Source organism: Rhodnius prolixus, unplaced genomic scaffold (genome assembly GCF_049639745.1).
Source record: "Rhodnius prolixus isolate KJV_2025 unplaced genomic scaffold, Rpr scaffold_2, whole genome shotgun sequence".
Lineage (NCBI taxonomy): Eukaryota > Metazoa > Arthropoda > Insecta > Hemiptera > Reduviidae > Rhodnius > Rhodnius prolixus.
This window is the reverse complement of record NW_027411592.1, coordinates 62,417,599-62,432,455: the sequence shown is the minus strand read 5'-3', so window position 1 is coordinate 62,432,455 and position 14,857 is coordinate 62,417,599. Positions and strand designations below refer to the sequence as shown.

Genomic DNA, 14,857 nt, shown 5'->3' with positions numbered 1-14,857 from the left:
CATGATTTGTCTGGACTTAACATCTGAAGTAATTCGGGAAATTAGATTGATCAAATAGGTAGGATTTGTTGCTCCCCTATCACAGCAGTGGCTGCACTAAAGGAAATGGATTAGGGTTTGAATCAGGATGACATATTGTTTTGTTGTCCACACTGGCAAACAGTGCGAGAAGCTGAGTGCAGTCTGATGAGACGACTAACTATCGGACACAGACTGTAGAGTGACTGAAATCGCGCTGGTCCACTCGGCCATTTCTTATGGACTGTTACTTTGAGGAAGTGCACCTTCTTCGACAGAAGCCTTGCTAAGCAATAGGATTAAGTGAAGGATGTGTAAGGCAACGAAAAGTTTGAGAGCTAACGCGAATTATTCTAAACAAAACCCTTCTCTTTCTTTTTACTTGCTGCTGTATTCTGATTTTCTCTTGTTGCTTTATTCCCAATTTACCTTGCTGCTAGTATTTATTTATTCTCATTTATTCGGTTATAAGGGGAACAGCAATCTCTTTATAATCTCATTTATAAAATTTGACTACGATCCCCATTCTTGCTCTGTTGGACAGAGAAAGATAATAAAATGCAAAACTCCAGCAATGCAATTGCCGCCATAATTTTTATTTTCTAATCGAGAGTGTAGAGCATCTATAGAAAGAAAAGCGAACTTACTAAGCAGTAGATCTACCCGTGATTTATTGCCAGCGATGGCATAATATCTAGTTGCCAATAAATTCACTATTTAATTTCTGAATTCATTCCTAAAATACACACAAACTATCGCACAGGCAGATAACCGCTACAATTACTTCAATGCAAACCACATACCAGCTTCTCAGACAACTTAAAGAAAAATTACTGAATAGTTCAAGCAAAAAAGATCATTCAACTCGCGGCACCACCTATTACAGATCCAAGGTTATCCTTAACTTTTTCTTTAATCAAGTTTTTTTGAACGAATACTTTACGGCAGATTTTTGATTGTACGTTCCCCTTATGAAATGCCATTTCTGTTAACTTTACGGTTGTCTATCGGAGCAATTATACTAAGAATTCATGATGATTTAAAATTAGATGTTCGTAAATACGTTCGTGTTTTAACTTTTAGAATTGTAAAAAGAAAGATGAGTGGGGTTAAGTTCCTGTGTGTTACATAGAGGACCAGTGAATACAATGACAATGAAAATCTGCATGAACGTGCTCTCTTTTCCAAACGAGAAATGGGAGAAAATACCATTCTAATGTTGGTTTATTAGTATTTGGTAAAAGTGGCTAAGATAATTTGGTAACACCAGTGTACTGCCGGGAGAATAAAGTGTAGGCTAGCTCCGACATGAAGAGGAAGGGAAAATTGGTAGAACTAAATCCCCAAGGTAGGTTGGCAGGACTGGTCAGTGTGCTACAACAAACATAATAATACCTCCCACCAGCGTTGGTCTACATCACTGTTGCACTGCCTCACCTGGTTACAAGATTAGCTGAAACCATTTCGGAGGTTTCAAAGGGCTTGAGCCGTCAGCTCTGCTCTGACCACAAATTAGCTTTAAACCTCACCGCCATGCCAACCTTCCTGTCTGTTTTATTTGCTGGAGTTTCCTTTTTTTTACCCCGGAGTAAGCCATATTATCTTCTGTCTTCATTTTCAGAACTTGTACTTCACCTGCTCCAGAGCAAGACAATTGTTTGCAAAAGAGACCTGTGCTGATGTAATCTACTTGGAGAACACCCAGGGTATTGCTGTTATATATTTTTTTCCAGTTAGGAACTTTTGCATGTTCACTGTTTACATCGCATCTGATTGTTTTAGTTATAAACTGGTTTCAGAATTATGATTATTAAAAGTTCGCGATCATACCAAAATGGTCCAAAAATTAGAGGAAAGGGTTACTAATTAAGAAAATTTACACAGAGAAAAAAAATTAGTACGGCATTACTTGAACAAACTAATAATCAACCTTGGGCTTAAGAAAAAGAAGTTCAAACTATAGTTTCTGATGTATTACAATCTGAGTTCAGCTGAAAAGATATTAATGTACATAATTAAAAGAATTGGTTTAGCTAAAAAAAACTGCCTATAATTAACACATTTATGTCGTAAAAATTTAAATTTGAAATACTGAGAAAAGCAAAAAATTTTAAATGGCCGATCTGAAGATTTTCCGGAGGGAATCACAGAAATTAGAAAGAAATTATATTCACAATGGAAGGAATCACTATTATTAAAGCCTTGCAGAGAATAGTATGCTCTATGACTGTTATAAATCTCCTTAACAAAAACTTACAGTTTAAAAAGTTAAGTATAAGGGTTGATTAAACGCCAAAAGGTACACAAATCAGAAATACCCTACATTTCATTAATACTTCATTGATATTATTTAAGTAATTTTACCGCATTAATTTTCATTAATATTTTTTTAAGAATTTATTAGATGTCACAGACCCTTATGCTGGCCATTTTCATCTATTTATTTATTTTTATTTCGTAAATAAAAATCGTCGGTTTAAGTTCATTCTTCGATTAAAGTAATTGTTATTTTATGTAGTAGTCAAACGTTTATAATAATAGGTAATAATTATCTGGCTTTATCGCAAATAATATAGTTTTCTTCAATTACATTCTCCATCTAGGTGTTTGTGTTATATGTAATATAAAATAAATAAGATATGCATATTTTTAGGACAGCTAATTATTCCAGTATTTTACCATAAATAAAATTAGGGGGACTAAATTAAATTACAATTGAGAAATGAATAAATATTGTTGAATAATCTACTTGTTATTAACTGTGTGTTATTTGTGCTCACGAATATTCCGGTAAGACGAATTCAAGACTGAAATATTGTTTTAAATCCTCCGTAATTAAAATTTAAATAGTAGCCGACTACAACTTTGTCTTTTTCTAATTTAACATGCATGTATATGACATCTTCAAAATAAAGGGCACCTTAAAGAGAAATCAGAAGAAATTATTCAAATTATTGGAATAGAGTGAAAATAAAGTACCTATTTATACGAAGATGTAATATACATTTTATCACAATTATAACAAAAACATTTATGAATAAACTGGCCAGCATAAGAATACAATTTAGATTTTTACATAATTTCACTCAGTTATAGACAATAGTTGTCTCCATATACAGGTAAAATATAAACAAAATCTATCGAGTAGTTTACGAGATATTTGAAGTTAAATTTTTCACTTTTTAGAATAGAAACAAAATTTAACCCTAAATATCTCATTTTCCGATTGATAGATTTTTATATAATTTTACACAGTTATAGACAATAGTAGTCTCCATATACAGGTAAAATATAAACAAAATCTATCGAGGAGTTTACGAGATATTTACAATTAATTATTCACTTTTTAGAATGGACAAAAAATTTAACCGTAAATATCTCGTATTTCGCTCGATAGATGTTTACTTAATTCACCACAGTAATAGACAATAGTAGACCCATATACAAGTAAAATATAAACAAAATCTATCGAGTAGTTTACGAGTTATTTGAAGTTAAATTTTTCACTTTTTAGAATGGAAACAAAATTTAACCCTAAATATCTCGTTTTCCGCTCGATAGATTTGTACTTAATTTTACACAGTTATAGACAATAGTAGTCTCCATATACAGGTAAAATATAAACAAAATCTATCGAGGAGTTTACGAGATATTTACAATTAATTATTCACTTTTTAGAATGGACAAAAAATTTAACCGTAAATATCTCGTATTTCGCTCGATAGATGTTTACTTAATTCACCACAGTAATAGACAATAGTAGACCCATATACAAGTAAAATATAAACAAAATCTATCGAGTAGTTTACGAGTTATTTGAAGTTAAATTTTTCACTTTTTAGAATGGAAACAAAATTTAACCCTAAATATCTCGTTTTCCGCTCGATAGATTTGTACTTAATTTTACACAGTTATAGACAATAGTAGTCCTCATATACAGGTAAAATATAAACAAAATCTATCGAGTAGTTTACGAGATAATTGAAGGTAAATTTTCACTTTTTAGAATGTAAACAAACTTTAACCCTCAAAATCTCATTTTCCGATGGATAGATTTTTATATAATTTTACACAGTTATAGACAATAGTAGTCTCCATGTACAGGTAAAATATAAACAAAATCTATCGAGGAGTTTACGAGATATTTACAATTAATTATTCACTTTTTAGAATGGACAAAAAATTTAACCGTAAATATCTCGTATTTCGCTCGATAGATGTTTACTTAATTCACCACAGTAATAGACAATAGTAGACCCATATACAAGTAAAATATAAACAAAATCTATCGAGTAGTTTACGAGTTATTTGAAGTTAAATTTTTCACTTTTTAGAATGGAAACAAAATTTAACCCTAAATATCTCGTTTTCCGCTCGATAGATTTGTACTTAATTTTACACAGTTATAGACAATAGTAGTCCTCATATACAGGTAAAATATAAACAAAATCTATCGAGTAGTTTACGAGATAATTGAAGGTAAATTTTCACTTTTTAGAATGTAAACAAACTTTAACCCTCAAAATCTCATTTTCCGATGGATAGATTTTTATATAATTTTACACAGTTATAGACAATAGTAGTCTCCATGTACAGGTAAAATATAAACAAAATCTATCGAGGAGTTTACGAGATATTTACAATTAATTATTCACTTTTTAGAATGGACAAAAAATTTATCCGTAAATATCTCGTATTTCGCTCGATAGATGTTTACTTAATTCACCACAGTAATAGACAATAGTAGACCCATATACAAGTAAAATATAAACAAAATCTATCGAGTACTTTACGAGTTATTTACAATTAATTATTCACTTTTTAGAATGGACAAAAAATTTAACCGTAAATATCTCGTATTTCGCTCGATAGATGTTTACTTAATTCACCACAGTAATAGACAATAGTAGACCCATATACAAGTAAAATATAAACAAAATCTATCGAGTAGTTTACGAGTTATTTGAAGTTAAATTTTTCACTTTTTAGAATGGAAACAAAATTTAACCCTAAATATCTCGTTTTCCGCTCGATAGATTTGTACTTAATTTTACACAGTTATAGACAATAGTAGTCCTCATATACAGGTAAAATATAAACAAAATCTATCGAGTAGTTTACGAGATAATTGAAGGTAAATTTTCACTTTTTAGAATGTAAACAAACTTTAACCCTCAAAATCTCATTTTCCGATGGATAGATTTTTATATAATTTTACACAGTTATAGACAATAGTAGTCTCCACGTACAGGTAAAATATAAACAAAATCTATCGAGGAGTTTACGAGATATTTACAATTAATTATTCACTTTTTAGAATGGACAAAAAATTTAACCGTAAATATCTCGTATTTCGCTCGATAGATGTTTACTTAATTCACCACAGTAATAGACAATAGTAGACCCATATACAAGTAAAATATAAACAAAATCTATCGAGTAGTTTACGAGTTATTTGAAGTTAAATTTTTCACTTTTTAGAATGTAAACAAAATTTAACCCTAAATATCTCGTTTTCCGCTCGATAGATTTGTACTTAATTTTACACAGTTATAGACAATAGTAGTCTTCATATACAGGTAAAATATAAACAAAATCTATCGAGGAGTTTACGAGATATTTACAATTAATTATTCACTTTTTAGAATGGACAAAAAATTTAACCGTAAATATCTCGTATTTCGCTCGATAGATGTTTACTTAATTCACCACAGTAATAGACAATAGTAGACCCATATACAAGTAAAATATAAACAAAATCTATCGAGTAGTTTACGAGTTATTTGAAGTTAAATTTTTCACTTTTTAGAATGTAAACAAAATTTAACCCTAAATATCTCGTTTTCCGCTCGATAGATTTGTACTTAATTTTACACAGTTATAGACAATAGTAGTCTTCATATACAGGTAAAATATAAACAAAATCTATCGAGTAGTTTACGAGATAATTGAAGGTAAATTTTCACTTTTTAGAATGTAAACAAACTTTAACCCTCAAAATCTCATTTTCCGATGGATAGATTTTTATATAATTTTACACAGTTATAGACAATAGTAGTCTCCATGTACAGGTAAAATATAAACAAAATCTATCGAGTAGTTTACGATTTATTTGAAGTTAAAGATTTCACTTTTTAAAATGGAGACAAACTTTAACCCTAAATATCTCGTTTTCCGCACAATAGATTTTTACATAATTTTATACTGTTACAGATAATAGTAGTTTACATATACAGGTGAAATATAATCAAAATCTATTGAGTAGTTTACGATTTATTTGAAGTTAAAATTTTCACTTTTTAAAATGGAAACGATCTTTAATCGTAAATCTCCTGAACAAAAACTTACAGTTTAAAATGTTAAGTATAAGGGTTGATTTAACGCCAAAATGCACACAAATCAGCTAGTACCCAACATTTCATTAATACTTCATTGATATTATTTTAAGTAATTTTACTGCATTAATTTTCTTTAATATTTTTTAGAATTTATTAGATGTCACAGACCCTTATGCTGGCCACTTCATTCATAATATTTTTTTATTATAATTATGATAAAATGAGTGATGAATTATTCTGAGTAGTCACATCTTATACATGCATGTTAAAGTAGAAAAAAAACAAAGTTAGAGTCGGCCACTTTTTAAATTTCAATCACGGAGGATTTAAAACAATATTTCAGTCTTGAATTCGTCTTACCTGTAATTAACAGTTTGATTATTATAAATAACTAGATATTACAGTCAATCTACAGTTCTACTTGAACATATATTTTGTAGAAGAAAATGGCCAGCATAAGTGTCTGTGACATCTAATAAATTCAAAAAAATATTAAAGAAAATTAATGCAGTAAAATTACTTAAAATAATATCAATGAAGTATGAATGAAATGTTGGATACTAGCTGATTTGTGTGCATTTTGGCGTTTAATCAACCCTTATACTTAACATTTTAAACTGTAAGTTTTTGTTAAGGAGATTTTTGTACCTTTTGGATAGATTTATTTATAGTTTTATAGAGGGTTACAAACAATAACATATTTACACAGCATAAACATTTATGAATATATCCTCTCTCTCCTGGCTCTGCGTATAGTTAGCCTTTAGATCCTGAAACATAAGTAACTCCGACGGACCCCTCATCATTTCTCACCTGGGCTTGGGACCGGCTTGGCGGACTTAGTCCGTCAGTTAGTTTAGTCACATATAGAAAATAAAACTACAACGCATATATAATATAATAAAGTAAGAGCAGACCATCGCTTTACTGTTATGCAGGGGAGCCCTAACCCTTTCATCCTCCCAAATTTTATCAATTCGAGCTAAGATTTACAGAGTTATCAGTAATAATAATATTGGAGGGGGCCTTACATACATTGGGCGAACTCCCCTCCCAAATATGCACAGCGTCGAGACCTCTAAAATGCAAATGTACATAAAATTTTGAATAATATGACACTTCATTCATGAAAATCGGTTCACGCGTTGATAATTTGAAACGATTGCTATACTTCTCCTTAACAAGTGTAAGAGCAGACCGTCGCTTTATTGTTACAAAGGGGAGCCTTAACCCTAACATCCTACCAAATTTTATCAAAATCAGGCCAAGATTTACAGAGTAATTAGTAATAATAATTTTAGAAGGGGCCTTACATAAAGGGGGCTACCTCCTCTCTCATTCGATGTACAGCGTCGAGACCACCAAAAGGCACATCTACATAAAATTCCGAATTGAATGACACCACATTCATGAAAATCGGTTCGCGCGTTTAGGCGCTACGCAGTTTACAAAAAAGGTAACAACAACAACAACAAGAACAACAACAATTTTTGAAAATGTTGTTTTTGCGCAATTTTCACATTGCTTTTCTCGAAAACTAATAAATCTATGTTATTACGAAAAAATTACAGTTATAAAGGAGGATTTGCACTATATTTTAAAAAAAATTTGGGAATTTTATCTTTTATAGAAAAAGAGAAAAAAAATGCCAAAGTTGGGTGTTTTTCAACGTTACGCTTTTTCGTGCAGTTTTTGACGATCAACCCTTATACAACTGTCCTACCGGACAGTTTTAATATCTCGTTTTCCGCTTGATAGATTTTTACATAATTTTTAACAGTTATAGACAATAGTTGTCTCCATGTACTGGTAAAATATAAACAAAATCTATCGAGTAGTTTACCTAACCTAACCTAACCTAACCTAACCTAACCTAACCTAACCTAACCTAACCTAACCTAACCTAACCTAACCTAACCTAACCTAACCTAACCTAACCTAACCTAACCTAACCTAACCTAACCTAACCTAACCTAACCTAACCTAACCTAACCTAACCTAACCTAACCTAACCTAACCTAACCTAACCTAACCTAACCTAACCTAACCTAACCTAACCTAACCTAACCTAACCTAACCTAACCTAACCTAACCTAACCTAACCTAACCTAACCTAACCTAACCTAACCTAACCTAACCTAACCTAACCTAACCTAACCTAACCTAACCTAACCTAACCTAACCTAACCTAACCTAACCTAACCTAACCTAACCTAACCTAACCTAACCTAACCTAACCTAACCTAACCTAACCTAACCTAACCTAACCTAACCTAACCTAACCTAACCTAACCTAACCTAACCTAACCTAACCTAACCTAACCTAACCTAACCTAACCTAACCTAACCTAACCTAACCTAACCTAACCTAACCTAACCTAACCTAACCTAACCTAACCTAACCTAACCTAACCTAACCTAACCTAACCTAACCTAACCTAACCTAACCTAACCTAACCTAACCTAACCTAACCTAACCTAACCTAACCTAACCTAACCTAACCTAACCTAACCTAACCTAACCTAACCTAACCTAACCTAACCTAACCTAACCTAACCTAACCTAACCTAACCTAACCTAACCTAACCTAACCTAACCTAACCTAACCTAACCTAACCTAACCTAACCTAACCTAACCTAACCTAACCTAACCTAACCTAACCTAACCTAACCTAACCTAACCTAACCTAACCTAACCTAACCTAACCTAACCTAACCTAACCTAACCTAACCTAACCTAACCTAACCTAACCTAACCTAACCTAACCTAACCTAACCTAACCTAACCTAACCTAACCTAACCTAACCTAACCTAACCTAACCTAACCTAACCTAACCTAACCTAACCTAACCTAACCTAACCTAACCTAACCTAACCTAACCTAACCTAACCTAACCTAACCTAACCTAACCTAACCTAACCTAACCTAACCTAACCTAACCTAACCTAACCTAACCAAACCTAACCAAACCAAACCTAACCTAACCAAACCAAACCTAACCTAACCTAACCTAACCTAACCTAACCTAACCTAACCTAACCTAACCTAACCTTACCTAACCTAACCTAACCTAACCTAACCTAACCTAACCAAACCTAACCTAACCAAACCTAACCTAACCTAACCTAACCTAACCTAACCTAACCTAACCTAACCTAACCTAACCTAACCTAACCTAACCTAACCTTACCTAACCTAACCTAACCTAACCTAACCTAACGTATCCTTACCTAACCTAACCTAACGTATCCTTACCTAACCTAACCTAACCTAATCTTCAGTCCATGAACAGACAAGACAGAAGACACACCAACCCTCTAATGGTATATTGTAAATTGGCCTTGAAGATGACCTAGACCCTAAGTCGATAGCTCAGCATAATAAAGTTTATAATGACTGAAACTGGCATTAATTTTACATCCTATTGAAACTATTATTCAGTCTCCATTTTTATATAATTTTACTCAGTTATAGACAATAGTAGTCTCCATATACAGATAAGATATAAACAAAATCTATCGAGTAGTTTACGAGATATTTGAAGTTAAAGTTTTCACTTTATAGAACGGAAACAAACTTTAATTCCAATTATCTCGTTTTCCGCTTGATAGTTTTTACTTAATTTTACACATTTATATACAAAAGTGATCTTCATTTTCAGGTAAAATATTAACAAAATCTATCGAGTAGTATTCGAGATATTTGAAGTTAAATATTTTACTTTTTCAGACGAAACGAAAATTTAACTGTTAATATCTCGTTACCTGGTCGACAGATTTTTACGAATATTTATTCAATTATAGACAAATTTAGTCAGTGGATTGTAGAGGAAAGTAAACTTTATAACTGGTATAAACGGCAATGTTTTTGGCGTTGTTATTTCCATGTAAATTTGAAACCTTCAATTTGAAAAGAGCTAACGGTTTTTTACATCTATGGATATTTCTGGTTTAGTGCTGCTGTTTGGTAGTATAATTTGCGGTACCTCTGAATTGTTTACTTATTAAAACTGTCCGGTAGGACAGTTGTATAAGGGTTGATCGTCAAAAACTGCACGAAAAAGCGTAACATTGAAAAACACCCAAATTTGACAATTTTTTTCTCTTTTTCTATAGAAGATAAAATTCCCAAATTTTCTTTAAAATAAAGGGCAAACCCTCCTTTATAGCTGTAATTTTTTTGCAACAACCCAGATCTAATAGGTTTCGAGAAAAAAGTTGCTAAAAATGAGCAAAAACGACTTTTTCAAAAAATGTTCTTGTTCTTGTTCTTCTTCTTCTTCTTGTTACCTTTTTTGTAAACAACGTAGCGCCTAAACGCGCGAACCGATTTTCATGAATGAGGTGTCATTCGAGTCGGAATGTTATGTAGATGTGCCTTTTGGGGGTGTCGGGGCGTGATAGGGTTCCGTGCTGAACCTTACTATTTCCGCACCCTGTGTAGAGAAGGTATGCCCAATGGGGATTGGAGGGTCCTTAAACGCGGAGAAAATAACCACAATTGCCACTTAGCATGTATAATTATAATTAAAATAAAATTATGAAATTGGAATGGATGCCCAACTACAAAATGTAAAAATAATTATTTTATAGAATAAAAAAGTAAAAATAAAAAGGCTAAATACCGATTTGATGCTGGTGAGGATCGAACCTGCGGTGCGTATTGTTGTTGTCAGCAGTCGCTCACGCTACCACAGAGCTAAGCCGCTGGCTATATAGTTGTGCTTCTCGACTGATGATAATCGTAGGTATGCGCCTGCTGGACACCGGAACTGCTCCCGTACATGTACGAAGCGTTATCGTAGGCGGAAACGTTCGAGATTTTCACTACCGCACTTATACTCACTATTTTTATTCTTGATTTGCAAATTATTAACAAAAACGTTGTACTTGCAGTAAATGTAATTATAAACGTTGTACTTGTACAAATATAATTGTAAACGTTGTAATTGTACAAATATAATTATAAAACAATGTAGAGAAATTGATCAAGGGATAGGCGAGGTGAATAATACGCCGACTAAGCCCTGATGTCTGCTCGCATGTGACTAGTACTGTACTACTACTAGCTGAGTACTCACTCTTGTTGCTGGGCACAGCAACAAGGTGCAAAGTTTAACTTTTATTGTTTGCTGCCTAACAGCAAACAGCATTGACTGTAACCCTTCTAGAATTTATTTTAACATTTTAAGTTATAATTTAACTTTGGGTACAGTCCACTCCAAAACTCATAATGTGGCCTGAACAGGGGGTCTCGACCCTGTTCATCGAATGGGGGAGGAGTTAGCCCCCTTAATGTAAGGCCCCCTCCAAAATTATTATTATTACTAATTACTCTGTAAATCTTGGCCCGATTTTGATAAAATTTGGTAGGATGATAGAGTTAGGGCTCCCCTATGTAACATTAAAACAGCGATCAGCTCTTACACTTGTTAAGGGGAAGTATAGCAATCGTTTCAAATTATCGACACGTGCACCGATTTACATGAATGAAGTGTCATTCGAATCGAAATTTTGTACAGATTTGAAGTCTCGACGCTATGTTTCATCAGGAGGGGAGTTCGCCCCACCCAAGTAAGGCCCTTTCTAAAACTATTATTACCAATATTTCTATAACGCTTAGTCCGATTTTGATAAAATTCAGCTCGAATAAGTGGTTAAAGTTCCTCAAAGTTGCTGTGAAGTGCTGTCATGCTCTTGCACCTACTAAGAGGAAGTACTGCAATCGTTTAAATTATCAATGAGTGAACCGATTTAAATCAATGAATTGTCGTTCGATTAAAAAATCTTTGCCCCTTTTCCTTTTAGGGAGAAGTACTGCAATCGCAGTTTATTTTTCTTACTCCTCTTAAAAGGAAGTACTGAAATCGCAGTTTAATTTTGCTATTTACGTACAAATAACTTCCTATGTTATTCAAAACGCTTTTTCAAAACAATTGTTATTGAGGATGGTGTGGGGGACCGCAACTATAATCATTCTTTAAAAAGATCTCTCCAGAGGTAGTTACGGTTTCGATTTAACACCTTATCAGGTTATAATGATAGAATTGTTTATTCCAAATTTTAAAAAAATCTGTAAAGCAGATATGTAACTTTGCAAAATAGACAAAAAGGAAAATCTATCCAAAAGGTACAAAAATCTCCTTAACAAAAACTTACAGTTTAAAATGTTAAGTATAAGGGTTGATTAAACGCCAAAAGGTACACAAATCAGTGAGTACCCAACATTTCATTAATACTTCATTAATATTTAAGTAATTCTACTGCATTAATTTTCATTAATAAGTTATTTTTTAGTATTTATTAGATGTCACAGACCCTTATGCTGGCCACTTCATTTATAATATTTTTTTGTTATAATTATGATAAATCACATATATGTACATGTATGTTAAAGTAGAAAAAGACAAAGTTAGAGTAGGCTACTGTCTTGAATTCGTCTCACCGGAATATTCGTGAGCACAAATAACACACAGTTATAACAAGTAGATTATTCAACAATAATTATTCATTCCTCAATTGTAATTTAATTTAGTCCCCCTAATTTTACTTATGGTAAAATACTGGAATAATTAGCTGTCCTAAAAATATGCATATCTTATTTACTTTATATTACATATATACAACATTGTGGGATGAATACCTAGATTGAGAATGTAATTGAAGAAAACTATATTATTTGCGATAAAGCCAGATAATTATTACCTATTATTATAAACGTTTGACTACTACATAAAATAACAATTACTTTAATCGAAGAATGAACTTAAACCGACGATTTTTATTTAAAAATAAAAATAAATAAGTAAAATAAACAAAATCATTGATGTATGTTGATGTGAGCATTTTTTTAAAAAAGGTTTTGAATTTTTTAGCCTCATAATTTTATTTTATTTTTTATAACGTTTTTCTTTTTAACCTGTAATTAATAATTTGATTATTATAAATAACTATAACTAGATATTACAGTCAATCTACAATGCTACTTGAACATATATTTTGTAGACGAAAATGGCCAGCATAAGGGTCTGTGACATCTAATAAATTCTAAAAAATAACTTATTAATGAAAATTAATGCAGTAGAATTACTTAAATATTAATGAAATGTTGGGTACTCGCTGATTTGTGTACCTTTTGGCGTTTAATCAACCCTTATACTTAACATTTTAAACTGTAAGTTTTTGTTAAGGAGATAATTTTATATGTTAGCTCAAAAAAATAATATTTATTTTAAGTCTGACTGCTCTGAATGGTTATGTATCAGAGACTGTTTTATGTTTTGTGCACTTTCGTCCGGTTTCATAAAAGTGAAAAAAATCTACACTCCCATTCAATTTAAAAAAATAAGTTATGGTATAATGAAAAGTCTAGAATAGCCAAAAATAATGTCAAAATTTGTTATAAAAATTAACGAAAACCAGCTTAGTTTATATATAGGATAAAGTAGGGTGAGATGGCCACCATTTTATTTGGAGGGTGCCTACAAATGTTTGGTAAAGGCTAGGCTTACTTTATTATTATTTTTGGAAACCTCATACGCTCACAAACATAAGATAAGGAAAAGATTGCAGAAAAAATGCTGAGGGAAACATTTTTTTATTCTTACAAAAAAAAAAAATAGCAGTTGGCCCCACTGGGTTGGGTGAGTTGGCCAATGTAACTCGGGAGAGATGGCCACATATTGTAAATGAAATTGCACTAGTAAAACTTAAAAATATCAGAAAAAATGAATGGTTACTTAATATTTACTTATTATTCTTCTTTTTAAATGCGCTTTTACTACAATTTTGGGAAGCGTATGTAAAAGAAGAGCATTTTTCGTGGAACCACTTCCGGCATATTATGCATTACAACCAATCTTTTTTTTCTGGTCTTGTTGCAGCTTTCCCCATATCCTGTACATTCAGTTTCATCGATTTCTAAAATGGCATCACTTTCCTGATCAAATTCGATTCCTGTTTCGACCTCTTCATTGGAACTTGGGGAAGGTGAGCGTTTTCTTTTTCGGACAATTCTTTCTTTCAGAATTGACTCTTTGGGGATGGTATTTCTTGTTGGTTTGGATTTCTTTGCAACTCTGTTTTTCACAACAGCAGTGTGCTCGAGAGAAGTTAATAAAGTGACAACAGACTTGGCTCGTTTTCTCGCAGAGACGACAGTTTGGGTGTGGGGTTAATACGCTCTCAAATTTTCTTCAGTATAATTTCCGCGGTTAGTGTTCTGTCTTTTGATAAGTTGGCATTTTTCTGCAGTGAATTGGAAACTGAGTCAAAGTATAACACAAAAAAAGTAAAAATAATTAGCCATCTATTCCTACTGTTGGTATCTGTCCCGAATGCTAGGAAGAGATGGCCAACATGATAAACCTAACTCAACGCGTACTTTTTGACAGTTTTAGAAGTTAGGATTCATTAATGTATACTGTACTTTCCTAATATGTAGAAAAACAACACTAAAATTTCGACACATACATTCACTGCAGCACGCAGTATGCAACT

General features: G+C 32.3%; 1 protein-coding gene across 16 annotated transcripts in view; it reads right to left on the bottom strand.

Annotated features, from left to right (window-relative positions):
* The window catches only part of Dscam2 (Down syndrome cell adhesion molecule 2), a 119,446-nt gene that overhangs the window by 61,817 nt on the left and 42,772 nt on the right, over positions 1-14,857 (bottom strand). Inside the window, exon 1 of one of the 16 annotated variants that reach the window (XM_074120215.1) lies at positions 10,984-11,375. The exons of the other annotated variants lie outside the window; for them this stretch is intronic. The gene's annotated coding sequence lies outside the window, so the exon portion shown is untranslated. Of the gene's footprint in view, positions 1-10,983; positions 11,376-14,857 lie in introns of those variants that run through there. 16 annotated transcript variants of the gene reach the window in all.